This window comes from Pan troglodytes, chromosome 9, assembly GCF_028858775.2.
Source record: "Pan troglodytes isolate AG18354 chromosome 9, NHGRI_mPanTro3-v2.0_pri, whole genome shotgun sequence".
Classification (NCBI taxonomy): domain Eukaryota; kingdom Metazoa; phylum Chordata; class Mammalia; order Primates; family Hominidae; genus Pan; species Pan troglodytes.
Genome location: NC_072407.2, coordinates 41,460,370 through 41,477,588, shown reverse-complemented (window position 1 = coordinate 41,477,588; position 17,219 = coordinate 41,460,370). Strand labels below are relative to the sequence as shown.

Below are 17,219 nucleotides of genomic sequence, written 5' to 3'. Positions count from 1 at the left end.
AGAGTAGGGAACATGGAAGGCATCCAGTATCTGCGTGGCTGTGGGGAAGGAAAATACCTGCTGATCTGATATACTTACCCAGTCCTAGTACATTTGAGAGAGATACACTTCTATATTTTGTTCATACATCCTAGTAGTTAAGCCTCACTTTGAGTGATATATTTAGCACACAGGAATTTTTCTGGAGAATAAATGATGTAATATCTACAAAGTGCTGACAGTGCCTGCTTATGGTAAGCAAACAACAAAAATAAATTTAAAATAAACATATATATAAAAAACAATAATATATATACCAGCTATACATGTATTAAAATATTTTATGTAAATTTTTATAACTGTGTATATAGCTTTATAAATATAACCAGCTGTCTCTTCGGAGTATCATCAGGATCCTCTAAAGTGAATTTTACATCAATTATTCTATGTAAAATATAAATAATAACATATCAAATATACCTTCAAATTTACTGAAAACCCATGTACTTTTGTTGCCCTGATGAAATAGCCCAAAATTGTACTTATTTTAGACAAAAAAAAGGTGTATGGACCAGAGCTACCTTAGTCTTCCATGTATCAATTTCACGTATTTGAGGCCTCCAATGAAGTATAATACATAAAATAAGGCCAACACCACAATGAAAGAGGATCATTGTTAGTATGTGGACTTTGCCTTCCTTTACAACTAATAAGCTTCCACCTTCTAACCTCAGAATCATTTCCAGTCTACTGCAAAAATTTATGCAAACAATATTCATCACATGCCGGAAGAAAAAAAGTGATGTAGTCCTGATAACAAGGTATATGTAACTGAAGACATCATCCACATTCTTACTCTCTGCTCCAATGTTTGGGATTATAATAAAGAACATACATTGGCCCTTGGTCTAGCATATAACCCTAAACTTCAATTTTCTTTCCCTCAGCTCAGGAAAACTGTCACTGCTTTTCTCTTGTCCTCTAATTCAGTACCACAGATCAGCAACTACTCTGAGGAAGAAAGCAATTAAAGGTAGGTTTCATCTCAAGCATTCCCATTCTTTCAGATATTCTGGCCCCTCAAGTCTTGATTTCCTTGGTTTCTTTCTAATCATAACAAACATGCTCTTTGTATTTTATAAATATTTTTGATGAATGGATTAGCACAATATATTATTTCATAACAAAAAGAAATAAAAATGAGCTTTTGATGGTATAGAAACCAATCTCCAGGATGAATTCTAAGGATCCTCATCTCCTTGTATTCTCACCCCTGTGCAGTCGTCTCCCATAATATATGAGGGTTGGTGTGTTAGAACAATAGAACACAACAGCAGTGATGGTAGATCACTTCCCAGGATGTGTTATAATTTCATTGTAGCTTCTGTCTCACTCTCGACTCTCTTGTTCTAGAGGAATTCAGTGCCAAGCCATGAGTACAGGCAGCCCTGTGAAAAGATCAAGTAGTGAGAAACTGAGTCCTTCTACCAATAGTCAGTGAGAAATTGAGGTATCCTGTCAACAGTCACATGAGTGAGTCATTTTGAAATGGATTTTCCATCTCCAGTCAAGCCTATGGATGACTGAAGTCTGAGCTTATAGCATGACTGCAAACTCTTGAGACTCAAAGCCATAATCATTCAGTTAAGCTGCTTCTGCATTCTTGACCGTCAACCACTGTGTGGGATAATAAATGTATATGTATGTATGTGTGTGTGTGTTTAATTTGTAATTGTAGTAAAATACACATAACATAAAATTTATCATATTAACCATTTTTAAGTGCATGGTTCAGCAGTGTTAATTATATTCACATTGTTGTCTAACCAATCTCCAGAACCTTTTCATATTGCAAAATTGAAACTTCATACCCATTAAACAACAGCACTCAGCTCTCCCTCCTCTGGAAACCACCCTTATACTTTCTGCTTCTGTGAGTTTTACTAATCTAGATAGGTCATGTAAGTGGAATCAGAAACTACTTGCCTTTTTGCGACTGGTTCGTTTGACTTCTTAGCATAATGTCCTCAAGGTTCTCCATGTTGTACTATGTGTCAGAATTCACTTCCATGTGAATGCTGAATAATATATTATTGACTGTGTGTATACCACATTTTCTTTACCCATTCCTTTGCCAATGAACATTTGGGTTGCTTCCACCTTTGGGTTATTGTGAACAGTATTGCCATGAACGTAAGTATACAGATATTTTTTGAGACCCTGCCTTCAATCTTTGAGATATAAACCCAGAAAAGAAATTGTTGGATCATATGGTAATTATTTTTTTAAATTTTTAAAGGAACTGCCGTACTGTTTTCCATAGAAGCTACACCATTTTAAATTTCCACCAACAGTGAACAAGGATTCAGTTAATGTACTTCCTCATCAACACCTGTTAATTTTTGTTTTCTTGATAAGATCCATCCTGCTGGGTATAAGGTGATATCTCATTATGGTTATGATTTGCTTTTCTCTGATGATTTGTGATGCTAAGCATCTTTTCAAATGCCTGTGGCTATTTATATATCCTCTTTAGAGAAATGTCTTTTCAAGTTTTTTTGTCCATTTGTTATTCAGGTTTTGTTGTTGTTGCTGCTGTTGTGTTGTAAGAGTTTTTTTTAAATGTATTCTTGTTATTACTTCCTTATCAGATCTATAATTTGAAAATATTTTCTCTTATTCCACAGGTGTCTTTCACTCTGTTAATTGTATCCATTGATGTGCAAAGTTTTCAGTTTTGCTCCGTATAGTCCAATTTATATGTTTTTACTTTTGTTGCCCGTAAAATTAGTGTTGTCTTAAGACACTAAATTTTGGGTAAAATGATTACACAGAAATAGCAAATAGAGGAGGCTATTATTTTATTTATCTATATTAATGATATAATTTGGCTCTGTGTCCTCACCCGAATCTCATCTTGAAATGTAATCCCATATGTCGAGGGAGGGGCCTGATGGGAGGTAATTGGATCACGGAGGAGGTTTCACCCATGCTGTTCTCGTGAAAGTGAGTGACTTCTCATGTTATCTGATGGTTTCAAAGTGTGTCACTTCCCCCTTTCTCTCTCCTGCCATCATGTAAGACGTGCTTTGCTTCCCCTTCACCTTCCGCCATGATCGTAAGTTTCCTGAGGCCTCCCCACCCATGTAGAATTGTGAGTCAATTAAACCTCTTTTCTTCATAAAATTACCCAGTTCAGGTAGTTCTTTATAGCAGTTTGAAAACAGACTAACACAACTATTTTATTTCAGAGACAGTTTCACTGCATTGTTCAGGCTGGCCTTAAATCCCTGGACTCAAGTGATCCTCCTGCATCACCCTCCTAAGTGGCTGGGACTGCAGATATGCGCCAGCACTCCCAGCTATAGGAGGCAAAAAATGTTTTCTTTGAATGCTTTGTAATAATCACTTTAAAATTATTATTGAAATATACTTAAGATGATGCTGGACATAAATTGTGAGGATATATCTTATAAAAGCAGATAACTGAATTGGAGAAATTAGTGAAATAGTTGACAATATAGATAAAGTGTAAAATAGTGGAGAGAGTAAAATCTAGAAAAGATGGGAGTTGAAAAATGTATAAAAGAGCATAAGAATATGTAGGACAAGATGGGGAAATGATAACATACTTGTAACTAGAGACCTTGAAGAGAAGAAAAAGACAACGAAGAAAAGCAATATTTGAGGAGAAAATAATGGTAATTTTCAAGCCAAAAAGATGTCATGCCATATGTTCAATGAGTTTTAAGAAAACCAAGCAAGTTAAATACAATAAAATGCCACACATAAATATGTTTTGTAAAACCAATGAATAAAAATGAACAATGAGTCAACTATTTTACAGTAAAAATGTCTGTACAACGCATTGAAGGAAATTATAATCATCTCAATATATGGTATTCAATCAATTGCATATCAATGTAGGAAAAAGCATTAGTTTGTTTTTTGGAGACAGAATCTTCCTGTGTTGTCCAGGCTGGAGTGCAGTGGTGCAATCTGCAGCCTCCACCTCCTGGGTTCAAATGATTCTTCCACCTTGGCCTCCTGAGTTGCTTGGATTCCAGATGTGCACTACCACACCCAGCTAATTTTTGTATTTTTAGTAGAGACGAGGTTTCACTCTGTTGGCCAGGCTAGTCTCAACCTCCTGGCCTCAAGTGATCCACCCATCTCGGCCTCCCAAAGTGCTAGAACTACAGGCATGAGCCACCATGCCCTGCCCACAAATGTTATTCTCTACTTTGAACTACACAGAATCAATTCCTGATGGATAATAACCAAAATATGAAAGGTAAAATAAAACATCTTCAGATAGTAACATAGGATACTTCACAAAAGAATATCTAAATGATGAATTCATATATGAAAAGATCCTTAACTTCAATATTCATCAAGGAAATTCAAAGTTACAATGGCACATATAAATCAGAATGTCTAAAAATCGTTATGGTAATAAAAATATAAAAATCTGACAATATAAATGTTGGCAGGAATGTAGAATAACTAAAACTCTCATACTGGTGGAAATGGAAATGGATAATTCCATTTTGGAGAACTCTTTAGCAATGTTTACTAAAGCTGAACCCATATGTGTCTGATAAGCCAGCAGCTGCACCTCAGAGTACATGCCTGTATTAGAAATTCTTGGTGCCCCACCAATTTCCCTTAAAAATTCGCCATTTCCATTTACTCTAAATTGATGATTTTCTTAACTTCATACTTGTGACTTTTTTCTACATTATTTATCTGCCTGAAACATTCCCTGTAAACATATTATTTATGCCAGAATTGCTGATAAATTGAGTGTTCTAGGAACATCATCAACAATGGCTGAATTGACAGGAATTGGTAGATAATTTTCACGGCTTTTCCCCTCTAATTGGGATAACTTGGAGTCATTTGTGTAGCAACTACTTGCTACCCAAAGTAGTTACCGGTTGATGATGCAATCTTTATTGACTTTCTTCTTCACTCCTCACTTTTCAACCTCTACCAGGGCTTCCTGGGATTACCGCCTGTTTAAACTATTTATACTCACATTCTTTTCTTGAGGTCTGTTTCTGAGAGAACTCAAACTAAGACAAAAGTTATCTGGACACTAAATAAACAAATACACCAAAAATACATATAAAAGTGTTCATAGCTTTATTATTCATGAGAGCTCAAACTGAAAATAACTCTCATGTCTAGTATTGGTGCAATGGATAAACAAATTGTGCTACGTTAATGCATTGTAGTACTATGAAGCAATGAACCATTGGCATGTGCCATAACATGGATACAGCTCACAAACATGTTGTTTAGTAATATAAGGCAGACACAAAATTACACAAAGCAAATGATTTGTAGAGTTCAACATTTGGGGTTGTGATAAAATCAGAATATTAATCTGTGGGAGTAATTGTATTTAGAAGGAGCAATGGGAGAATTTCTGGGCTGATGATAATGCTCTATATCTTAATCAGGGTAGTGATTATGCAGATGTGTTCACAGTGTAAAATTTAATCTGTGCTCTTTTCCTTTACATAGATTTTACTTAAATACAAAGTTTACCTGACCAATCAAACAAATAAATAAACAACATGGTAATATCCACCATGCTTAGAAAAGCCCTTTAATGCATGGATTAATATATAGCCAAACATTACTCTTTGAAAAGTTTCCTAAGAATTAATGATATAGAAAAGTGGTGGTTCTCAGACTTTAGTAAGCATTGGGATTACATGAAAGGGTGTTTGGTGCATTTGAGGTGGAGCCTAGGATCTGCATTTTGAGTAAGCTCCCAGGTGATGCTGCTGCTTCTAATCCAGACACAACACTGTGAGAACTCATTAGACTATGGGATTCTCCTGTAGTAAGGAATGTCGGTGTCTGCAGCAGCAATTGCAAGGGGAAGTACCTCCTGGCTCCAAGCTGAACCTCTCAGGGGAGATGGAGCAGCAGAGGCTGGGTGCCTTGATCACACTCCTATCTCTATGCTGCCATCCTGAGCTCCCATGCTCTACAGGGACCCTAATACTTCCTTGCTGCACTCCAGCACTCTCCCTCAGACATTCTAGTGAAATTTTAGTTTTTTGTTTGTTGCTTTGGTCCTTTTTTGTGTGCATGAGGACAAGTGCCAGGCACCTTTAGTCAGCCGTCTTGCTGATGTCACGTATTTTGTATATCATTTTGTTAAAGTTTTAAATTCAGATTTGCTTTCTGATATGTCTTGTCACTACAATTTATCAATCGGGAATATTTGCTTATTTCTTAATTGCTGCCTATAGATTTGTAAGTTCTTTATTGCCCAAAGGTATCCATTTGTAATGTCTCGGAAAGATGACTGTCCACATATATCCATTTGTAATGTCTCGGAAAGATGACTGTCCACATATATAATGCACAATAATCTGGTGTTGATTAATCACAACCAATTATTCATTTCAGACTATTGGTGGAAGACCTTTCCTCTGGAACTACTTTGCAAAACATCAGTGTGGTTAAATAAGGAAAAAAAACATAAAAAGAGCTTTGTTGGACTTCAGTGCTTATAGAACCACCTCTAATGTGAGAAAGAGACATAGGCAATTAAATAGAAGATCACTATTGCTCTTATTTGAGAGTCAATCAATCTATTCCTACTCTATTTAACCTCTGCTTTATGGCAAGCTAACACTTCTCCATTTTTCTAGCTATGTCCTAGCTGCATTCTCTGCCACAACATGGATAGTTATCAGAAATAGTGACTAAATTTTATTATATTTTCCTCATCAAGTATACTATTTTAAATATGTTAATATTAATTTAGCTGATTCACACTTTAAAACTTAGAAAGTACATTTGTATCCATGTTAATGAGAAGGGAAAAACATACTTTCTCAGTCCATAGTAATGAAAGCTGTACAATTTATATAGTTGTAGGAGTGTTGCAGTTCTGACACGAAACAGTAGGCAGATGTATCTGCAATGAGATCCACATGAAGAAAACACAGTAGAACTTTTTAATATAAAAATCAAGACATTTTTACAAATAAATAACACTTTCTTGATTATGTGTATATGTTTAACACAACATAAATGTGTATAATTAATACACAGGTGACCTTCAAGCTGACGCTATTCTTAGATCCTGGATATTCTTTATTTGTCTCTTAGAAACTGGGTAGAATAATGCCTAAAGTTATGCACTAAGGCATTGTCATTTGAACTGTAGAGTGTTGAAAGTATTTATTTTTCTCCCCTTTGAAACTTCATACATTAATAAAAACCACAACAACAGGATATACATAGTATTCAATAATTTAAAATATTCAGAGATATTTCACTTTAAATGAAAAGGTCTTATTTGACCTTTCCCTGTGAAATAGGGAAGACAAGAAAATGGATGATCATCTCTCACCTAGTTCATTAAAATACCCTGTCAAAGATACCCTTGCATGAGATGAGGCTGGAGATCTGCAGTTTAGAAATCAAGCATAACATCTGGAACATAACAGAGCTACCGCCTCCATAAAATAAAGTAAATAGAAATATATACTATCACTCATGTATAAAATGAGAAAGATTATCAGTTATCCATGGAAAAGTAAACAAAAAATGTACCCATTGGGAAATGAAAGCTGGATACAGTAGATTGCATTATGTAGCCCCCAGAATTACACACTTGCCTTTAAACCAACCCAGCCCTGATGATTACTTGCATTCATCCCAAGTTCAAAAATCTAGGATACCAAGAGATCCTTAGGGTCAAGGTGACCAAAGTATCTGTACTACGGGTAGCTCCTGGCTACCCAGACAAGACCTATCTGATCACCTCCTGATCATGCAATAACTCTCACCTCCTGCCTGCATGCTTCCTGCCTCCTCCTTGGGGCATTTTTGTTAAGCATGAGAAACAATGTGGTAAAGAATATTTCTAGGCACATATATATATATATCTCATGGGTTGCACTTTTAACCAAAGGGAAAGATGATCCAGTTGATCCTGTAGGCAAATTCTTTGCCTTTTCTTTTTCCCTCCTTGCCCTGTGGTAGATACACTCACAGCAACACTGCTGATATATATTTTAAAAGGCTGCTGAAAGGCATGATTCCAAGGATGAAGCAATTAGTCACCCTTAGCAGGGGGCAGACAGATAACACATCTTTGCATTGACTCTTTTTTCTGTACTGTTTCACTATCCTTGTTTCACATGTCTACTCTTGTGATTATGCTTGGTATTAAATAATAACATATTAGCCCTCTTCTATGAGCTTTCATTTTTCTAGACATCAGGTAAAAACACAAAGCCAAATGCCACATAAAAATTCACACTATGAAGTGAGTGAGCATACTGCTGAAAAATTAACAAAAACTAGTATCAAACAGTCAAACAGTTGAAACTTCTATTGATCTGATTGAAATAAGAAGCTGTTCCTATAAAAACACTTCCATATCAGAAGGCTCATAGGACCCACACAAAGAAAAATATTCTCACCAGCTATGGGCTCAAACTAAAATAATTGCGACTCACATAAATAAACTAGCATGAGCAAGATTAAGTATTGCAAAAATTCAAGGAAAGAACTTCAAATAATAGAATACTAAGAACAAATCTATTTAACAATCTGTTTAAAATAATCGAAGACGTACACTGAAGAGGGGGAAGCAAAATCAAATAACCATGTAGTATTAACAAGAGTAGGTACATTTTCTACAGAGGAATCAAATAAAAATTCCATAAATGTAAAACATAATACAGTAATTGGCAATAAAATCTCAGTGCATCTAATAAAGAGCAGATTACACAAAGCTGAAGAGAGAATTATTAAACTGAATTTGGTGTCTAAGGAAATCAACCAAAATTGGAGCACAGAGAAATGAAAACACTATTACCAATTCTTAAAAAATGATTATTTATCACTGGCAACAGAATTTAAAACTTCAATATGTTTCTATTAGGAATTGCAGAATGATAGGAAAAAGAAATGACAGAATGTATAATGTCTAATCCTTGTGCCAATGGCCAAAAAAAAATTTTCTAGAATTGAATTATGCAATCACAAAGTTGTTTGGCTTACCTTTCCATTTAGGGCTCAAAAATAATAAGGCATTTAAAAACACTTTTAAATTTATTTTTATTTTTAATTGCCATTTAATTGTGTATCATTATGGGGTATAGTGTCATGTTTTGATGCAGGTATAAAACGTACAATAATCAAATTAGTGTAATTAGCATGTCCATCACCTCAAACGTTTATTACTTCTTTGTGTTAAGAACATTAAAAATTCTCTCTTCTAGCTATTTTGAAACATACACCGTATTATTATTAATTAGAGTCACCCTACTGTGGAATGGAACACAAGAACTTATTCTTCCCATCTATCTGTAACTTTGTACCATTGATTAACCTCTCCCCATCACTCTCCTGCTCAGCTTTTCCCATCTCTGGTAACAACTATTATACTGTCTACTTCTATGAGATCAACCTTTCAGACTCCACATATGAGTAAGATCATGTAATATTTGTCTTTGTGTGATTGGCTTACTTCATTTGATATAATGTCTTCCAGGCTCATCCATGTTGCTGCAAATGACAAGATTTCATTCTTTTTTATGACTCAATAATGCTTAATTATGTAAATAAACTACATTATTTTCTTTGTACATTTACTTGTTGATGAACACTAAGGTTGATTCCATATCTTAGCTACTGTGAGTAGTACTGCAACAAACATGGGTGTGCAGATATCTCTTTGATATACTGATTTCATTTTCTTTAGCTACATACCCATTAGTGGGATTGCTGATCATATAGCATATCCTTGATGGACATAGATGCAAACAAAACCTCAACAAAATAATAGCAAGCCAAATCAACAGCTCATCATAAAGATTATTTACCATGATTACATGGGATTTATCCCAGGGTTGTTAGGATGATTCAACATATACAAATCAATAAATGTGATACATCACATTAACAGAATAAAGGACAAAAAGCATATGATCATCTCAACAGATGCAGAAAAAGCATTTGATAAAATTAAACATCTCTTTATGATTTAAAAACAACAAATTAAGGATAGAAGAAATATATTTCAACACAATAAAGTTTGCATATGACAAACCCACAGCAAACATAATACTGAAAAAGGAAAGGTTAAATTTTTTTCCTCTAAAACCTGAAACATAACAATAATGCCTACTTTTACCAGTTTAATTCAACATAGTACTGGAAGTCCTAGACAGAGCAATTAAGTTAAGAGAAAGAAATAAAGAGCTTCCAAATTGGAAAGGAGAAAGTCAAATTGTCCTTGTTTGCAGATAACATGATCTCGTCTATAGAAAACCCTGAAGACTCCACACACATACAAAAAAATCTATTAGAAGCAGTAAACAAATTCAGTAAAGTTTCTGTACATAAAATCAACATAAAAATTCAGTAGTGTTGCTATACATTAATAGTGACTATCTGAAAAAGAAATCAAGAAAGCAATCTTACTTGTAATAGTTACAAAAAAAAACCTAGTAATAAATTTAATCAAGGAGATGAAAGATCTCTTCAATGAAAACTATGACATGCCGATGAAAGAAACTGAGAAGGACACAAATAAATGGAAAAATATCCCATGTCCATGAACTGGAAAAATCAATATTGTTAAAACATCCATAAAGTATAGACTTAATTCAATCTCTATAAAAATACCAATGACATTCTTCACAAAAAAGTTTTTAAAATCCTAAAATTCATATAAAAACTTAAAATGTGTACAAAATTAAAAAACCCTAAATAGCCAAAGTAATCTTGAGCAAACAGGATGAAGCTGGAGGCATCACATTACCCAACTTTAAAATATAGTACAAAGCAATATTAATCAAAACACCAAAGTACCGGCATAAAAATAGACACAGATCAATGGAGCAGAACAGAGAACCGAGAAGTGAATTCACACATTTATAGCCAACTGATCTTCTAAAAAGGTGCAAAGAACACATATTGGGGAAAGGAGAGTCTCTTCAATAATTGGTGCTGAGAAAACTGGATATCCACAAGCAGAAGAATAAAACTAGACCCATCTCTCATCTTATGCAAAAACCAATTCAAAATGCATTAAAGATTTTAAGACCCTGAGCTATGACACTACTCAAAGAAAATGGGGGAAATTCACCATGACATTGGTTTGGGCAATTTTTTGGATATAACCTCAGAAACACAGGTAACAAAAGCAAAAATAGAAAAATAGGATTATATCAAACTAAAACGCTTCTGCATAGCAAAAGAAAAAAAAATTAACAGAATGAATAGACTACTTTCAGAATGGCAGGAAATATTTGCACCTATGCATCAGACAAGGGGTTAATATCCATAATATATAAGGAATTCAAACAACTCAACAGCAATCATCATCATCATCATCATCAATTTTTTAAGTGGACAAAAGATCTGAATAGACATTTCTCAAAGGAAAACCTAAAAAGTGGCCAATATGTATATGAAAAAATATTTGACACCACTAATCATCAGGGAGATGTAAATCAAAACTGCAATGAAATATCATCTCACCCCATTTTGCATGGTCATTATCAAAAAGAAAACAATACCAAATGCTAGTGAGGATGTGGAGAAAAGGCTACTGTTATACACTGCTGGTGGGAATATAAATTAGTACATTCATTATGGAAAACAGTATGGAGATTCTTTAAAAAAATAAATTTATTTTAAAGCTCTTAACACAGTTTCTTTTTTGCATCTTTATTTTAAATATTTGGATTGGAATTTCTCTGGATATAGTATCTTTTGTTCACAAGGCATGACTTTCAATCAGTATCCAGATATGTCTAACACCAGAGTTTTGTTTTCAATTGACCAGAAAAAAAAAATTCCTTAACAAACTTGGAATCCCACAGACTTCTTTATGCCATACAGGGTATATACCCAAAGGACTATAAATCATGCTGCTGTAAAGACACATGCACACGTATGTTTATTGCGGCACTATTCACAATAGCAAAGACTTGGAACCAACCCAAATGTCCAACAATGATAGACTGGATTAAGAAAATGTGGCACATATACACCATGGAATACTATGCAGCCATAAAAAATGACGAGTCCATGTCCTTTGTAGGGACACGGATGAAATTGGAAATCATCATTCTCAGTAAACTATTGCAAGGACAAAAAACCAAACACTGCATGTTCTCACTCATAGATGGGAATTGAACAATGAGAACACATGGACACAGGAAGGGGAACATCACACTCTGGGGACTGTTGTGGGGTGGGGAGAGGGGGGAGGGATAGCATTAGGAGATATACCTAATGCTAAATGACGAGTTAATGGGTGCAGCACACCAGCATGGCACATGTATACATATGTAACTAACCTGCACATTGTGCACATGTACCCTAAAACTTAAAGTATAATAATAATAATAATAATAATAAAAGAATCACCTTCCTGTATTGCCTGCCGCCCAATGCCTCAAAGAGTTACCTCACATATTTTATTCGATTTTATAGTTGCTTATGGTAGAAGGGCAAGTTTGGAAGCAGTTACCCTATCATGGCTGAAAATAAAATTTCTACAGCATTGTATTTAAGAGCAAAATTGTGAACTAAAAATGAGAAATACATTAAATCTTAATTAATATGTAATTGGTTGAGTAAATTATTATGCATACTTATCTTTTTTTTTTTTTTTTTTTGAGACGGAATCTTGCTCTGTTGCCCAGGCTGGAGTGCAGTGGCGCGATCTCGGCTCACTGCAAGCTCCGCCTCCCGGGTTCAAGCCATTCTCCTGCCTCAGCCTCCCGAGTAGCTAGGATTACAGGCACTTGCCAACACGCCCGGCTAATTTTTTGTATTTTTAGTAGAGACGGGATTTCACCGTGTTAGCCAGGATGGTCTCAATTTCCTGACCTCGTGATCCGCCCACCTCGGCCTCCCAAAGAGCTGGGATTACAGGCGAGAGCCACCGCGTCCGGCCTATGCATACTTATCTTTAAACATCATCCTGCCCTTGAAAATAATAACATTAAACGATGTATAAAACACATTGTTAATTTTTTGAGACTATGCCCAAAGCCACATTATGTATGTATCTCTCTCTCTGTGTGTGTGTGTGTGTGTGTGTATATATATATATATATAATATGTACATGTATAGATATGCAAAATGTAGAAAGAAAACTGCAAGGATAAACTCAAAACTGCTGATAAATAATTACTGTGAAGAGTAGGAGTGAAAATATCAGTGTATGCAAACTTCGTGTTTTAGTCTATAGAGACTTTGTGATGTCTGCATCATTCACAATGTGAAAATGAAATAATACTTCTTAAAGTAAAATAATCAAATGGACTTTGTATTAGTAAATTGCTTGGGAATCACTGTCTACACTTTTTACTCTTGTTTCTTTGTAGGACCTGCTATAACTTCAGTGTTGGAAGCATCAATGGTAAGAAATGTAAAACTAGACAGATTTATAAAAATAAAATTATTTTCTTTGCACTGACTGGCTAACTTTTAGTTTTGACACATAATCTGTGCAGCAGTCTCTCTTATGCTTTCTGTGCTTTATAATACTGCATATCTGACATACTCTTTCTTTGCTATTACTGGAAACTGACATGAAGGATCCACTTTCTCCTGCAAATATGACATGCCAATTTTCAGGGAGGATTTGAGCAGTAAACACTTGACACAATTTATTTATTTTCAAATCGTGAGACTCAGAATCTCTCCCAGGCCCAGGTTTGAATATTTGAAAACTACTTTTATGTCTTTCAAAATCTTGACAGTGGTGGGGATTCAGAGCATGCCAGCAATGTGTCAAACTACATCAGTCCCTCTGTCTCCAGGAATGATTGAGACTATTTTTTATGATGAATTCCCAAAGTGTGATTCACTCAAAATCAACACATTCAAACAAGAATTCTATTCCTGAGAGTTCAAAAATTCATGGAAATTGGATCTAAAAATGACACAGGTTAGCCAATCATTTCTTCGCCTTCCACCTTTCACCTTATAACTACTATACTCTAGAAAATCGGTCACACCAATATCAAGATTTCCCCTAATTAAACTATTGGGAATATAACGCCATAACTGGTAAATATTTCTATAAAAATGTATTCCATATATTCTAATTGCATTTAACTTGATAAATGTGTTATCAATTTGACACAAATCTCAGTGTCAGAATTTCTAGACTCTGAAGAGAGACTGCCTTCATTCAAGTCCTGGCTCTGTCAGTTTACCACACAATTTGGGTTAAGGTTATTTAACTTCTCTGCACTTTTTTCCCTCATCATTAAAATGAGGATAATAATGATGCCTATATCAGGATTATTTGAGAATACAATTCTTTGTTTTCACAATTACATGGGCATAATAAATACTCAGTATATGTTAATTATCATCAGCACCATCATCATCATCTACACGGTTATTATCAGTATATCATCTCCCAGGGGCTTAAATTATTTCACTCTATTGCAAACCAGTAATGGTTTCTAGTGAATTGATTTATTGTCTGTTTTCTTTAAGAATTTTACCTTTTCCAAGTTGTGCCAAACTAACAATAATTGCTTATTTTTAAAAAACGAATAATGGCTGTAGTGTTAGAAGAATGAACCCCAAACTCAAAGAAAATGGTCAATGAGTTTTAGCTGACCTCAATATCATTTGTTTGAATTCATTTACACAATAGCTTACCATTTAACTAATAATAACCTGCTTTAGATGCTACAGACAGATGCTCATTAAATCCTTACTAAATTAATGATGATTTTATACAAATATATATATAATATATAATCATTTCCATTTAATATTGAGGAACTAGGATTTATTAAACAGATTAGGCACCTTAAGTCTGACATTATATATATATTTCTATGAATGGGTTGCTAAGCAAGGCTTTGGGGTCTGTATATCTTGTTCCTTGGAGAGCAACTTTTCTTAAGAGAAGGAGCTCCAATCACTAGTAACAAAAAGGAAATGCAATTCAGATTCCTACATCTAGCCACTGTACCCATGCTACCAATTCTTTGAAAGTGGTAGGACTAATGAACCTCCACATAAGCCATATCCTTTCTTACCTTTTGTAACTTTCTTTTCCACTTGATGTTTACTTTAAACTGACTCCATTCAGAACAAGGTCGAGCTTCTGGAGCACAAGACAATGTGATTATTTCTTGCCCACACAATCTCCTTCCAAGGATGATGTGGAGACTTCAAAGAAGAGAAAGCATTGCCCTGGGGAAACCTGAGAGAAATGCAGTAGAGGCTGAGGTAGGACTATAGCTGGAGTGTTTAAGGAACAGCAAGGACCCAGTGCAGCTGAAGAGGAAAGAATGGTCCAAAATGAGATTGGAAAAGCAGCCAGAAGTCACATTACAGAGGACCCTGGAGGTTCTATTAGAGAGTTAAGTTTTACTCTCGCTGAGGTGGTAAGCCACTGGAGGGGTCCCAATACGGTAAGACATTATCTTTTTAGTGCCTTAATGCCTTGCTGGCTGTTGTGTGCAGAATAGACTTGAAGAGACCTGAGAGTAGAAGGAAGATGGGAAGGCTGTGTGGGTTATTGACTCTTCATTTTACGGTTATTAATACCCACATCACTTTTTGCTCTATATTAAAGTAGGCTTGAAGTCAGCAACCATTTCAGGTTCATTTTTGTATCTATTTCAATGCTTACCACATTTTCTTTTAATTTTCAAAAAATATTTATTTATTTATTCATTCATTTTCAATACTTCCAGCATTTAGAAATCTACTGGAGGAGTATCCAGCAAGGGGCATGATAATGAGCCATAACAGACAGCAAGAGGAAAAAACAGACTGGCTGATATCCTGACAATGAAGAGAAGAATGGAGATCTGCTGTATCGAGTGCTACTGAAAGGTTTCCATTGAATTCAACAACCTTAGGATCACTGGAGTCCTAAAAGAAAAGAAAAAAAAAATAGTTTCAATGAAGTGGCAAGGCCAGAAGATGCAGTGCAATGAGTTGAGAAACAGCCACAGCCAGACAATCAGAGCACCTCTGATCTCTATTGTCATTGAGCCTTTATGTCTAGAGGATGACCCATGGCAATTTCAAAATTACTAACTTGGTGCCAAGTCCTCAAAAATATTTATTAAAAGAATAGTAATTATAAAAATAATTAAATTCTCATGGTTTCAAATGTAGTTTAATAAGGCTACAAATAGAGTACATTTTAGTTACTGTTTTATTTTTTATTATAATAACAATTTTTTCCATAGTTTGTGAATAAAAAGTCTCCCAAATTACAGATATTACATAATCAAAAGACTTGGAAAGGCAACACAGGCTATCACCAATGCATTGTAATTGTATAAAGAAGAACATGTATTAAATGGCCACTTGAATGCATGGTTTTGTAGAGAAATACTCTTTCATTATCTATGTTGGCAATATTTCATCATCTCTATATTTACATCAGACTAACAGGATTTTGTGAAGATTCCAATGAACTAAATTTGCATATATGACATGCATATGCTGTATAAAATCTACACAGTATTTAAATTATTACATAATCTTGCCCAATAGAGATTAGTGACAAGAAACACATGCAACCTCAACTTTCTTTCCTCTGGTCAAAATGCATTTCATTCCTTTGCAAAAAGGAAGAGACTAAGCCTCATCTATCATTTCAGAATTGATATGCATAACTTTGGCTGAACTTATCTCCTGCTTGTAAATCCTTATGTAGCGAGAGAGGGATATAACATAAGCCTGATGATTGAAAACAGTATTAAGTAACTAGGTGCTACACAATTCACAATGTCATGTAAGAGTAGCACAGTCAATATTAGATAAAGCATAAAGAACTCCATGGGGAAAGTAAAACAATTTGGAGTATTAAAGTCATTATTATGTGACTGTCTGTTTTACCTCTTTTTGGTTAAGTCTTAACAACACCACATGTAATTGTGTTTCTCTAAAACCCAGTAATAAAAAAGACATGAGAAATTAACCAATTGCATTTTATAATGAGCAATTCTATGAGTTTCTCAAATCCTAGAACTTATCTATTCTTTATTTTTCACAGCATTATAAAATAAAGTAAGTATCCATTGGTAATCTGGTGTTTGATACATTTTTTCCCGTTTTTGAGGCAAAGTCCAATAAAACAAATTTTTTGAAGCCTGAAAATTAATGATAGCCTTTTAAACAAATTCTAGGAAGTAGGAAGTTCTTTCTGTTTCTTTGAAAACATTAAATTCACATAAATTTAATC

The 17,219-nt window shown here is 34.6% G+C and overlaps 1 long non-coding RNA gene across 2 annotated transcripts in view; it reads right to left on the bottom strand.

Moving 5' to 3' along the window:
* Nucleotides 1-274: 274 nt before the first annotated feature.
* LOC112204754 (uncharacterized) overlaps nt 275-17,219 on the bottom strand; it is a 768,426-nt gene continuing 751,481 nt past the window's right edge. For both annotated transcript variants that reach the window (XR_010147530.1, XR_008538022.2), the window contains 2 exons: nt 15,052-15,895; nt 275-1,427 (listed from right to left, as the gene is read on the bottom strand). This is a non-coding gene — a long non-coding RNA (uncharacterized LOC112204754). The remainder of the gene's footprint in view (nt 1,428-15,051; nt 15,896-17,219) is intronic.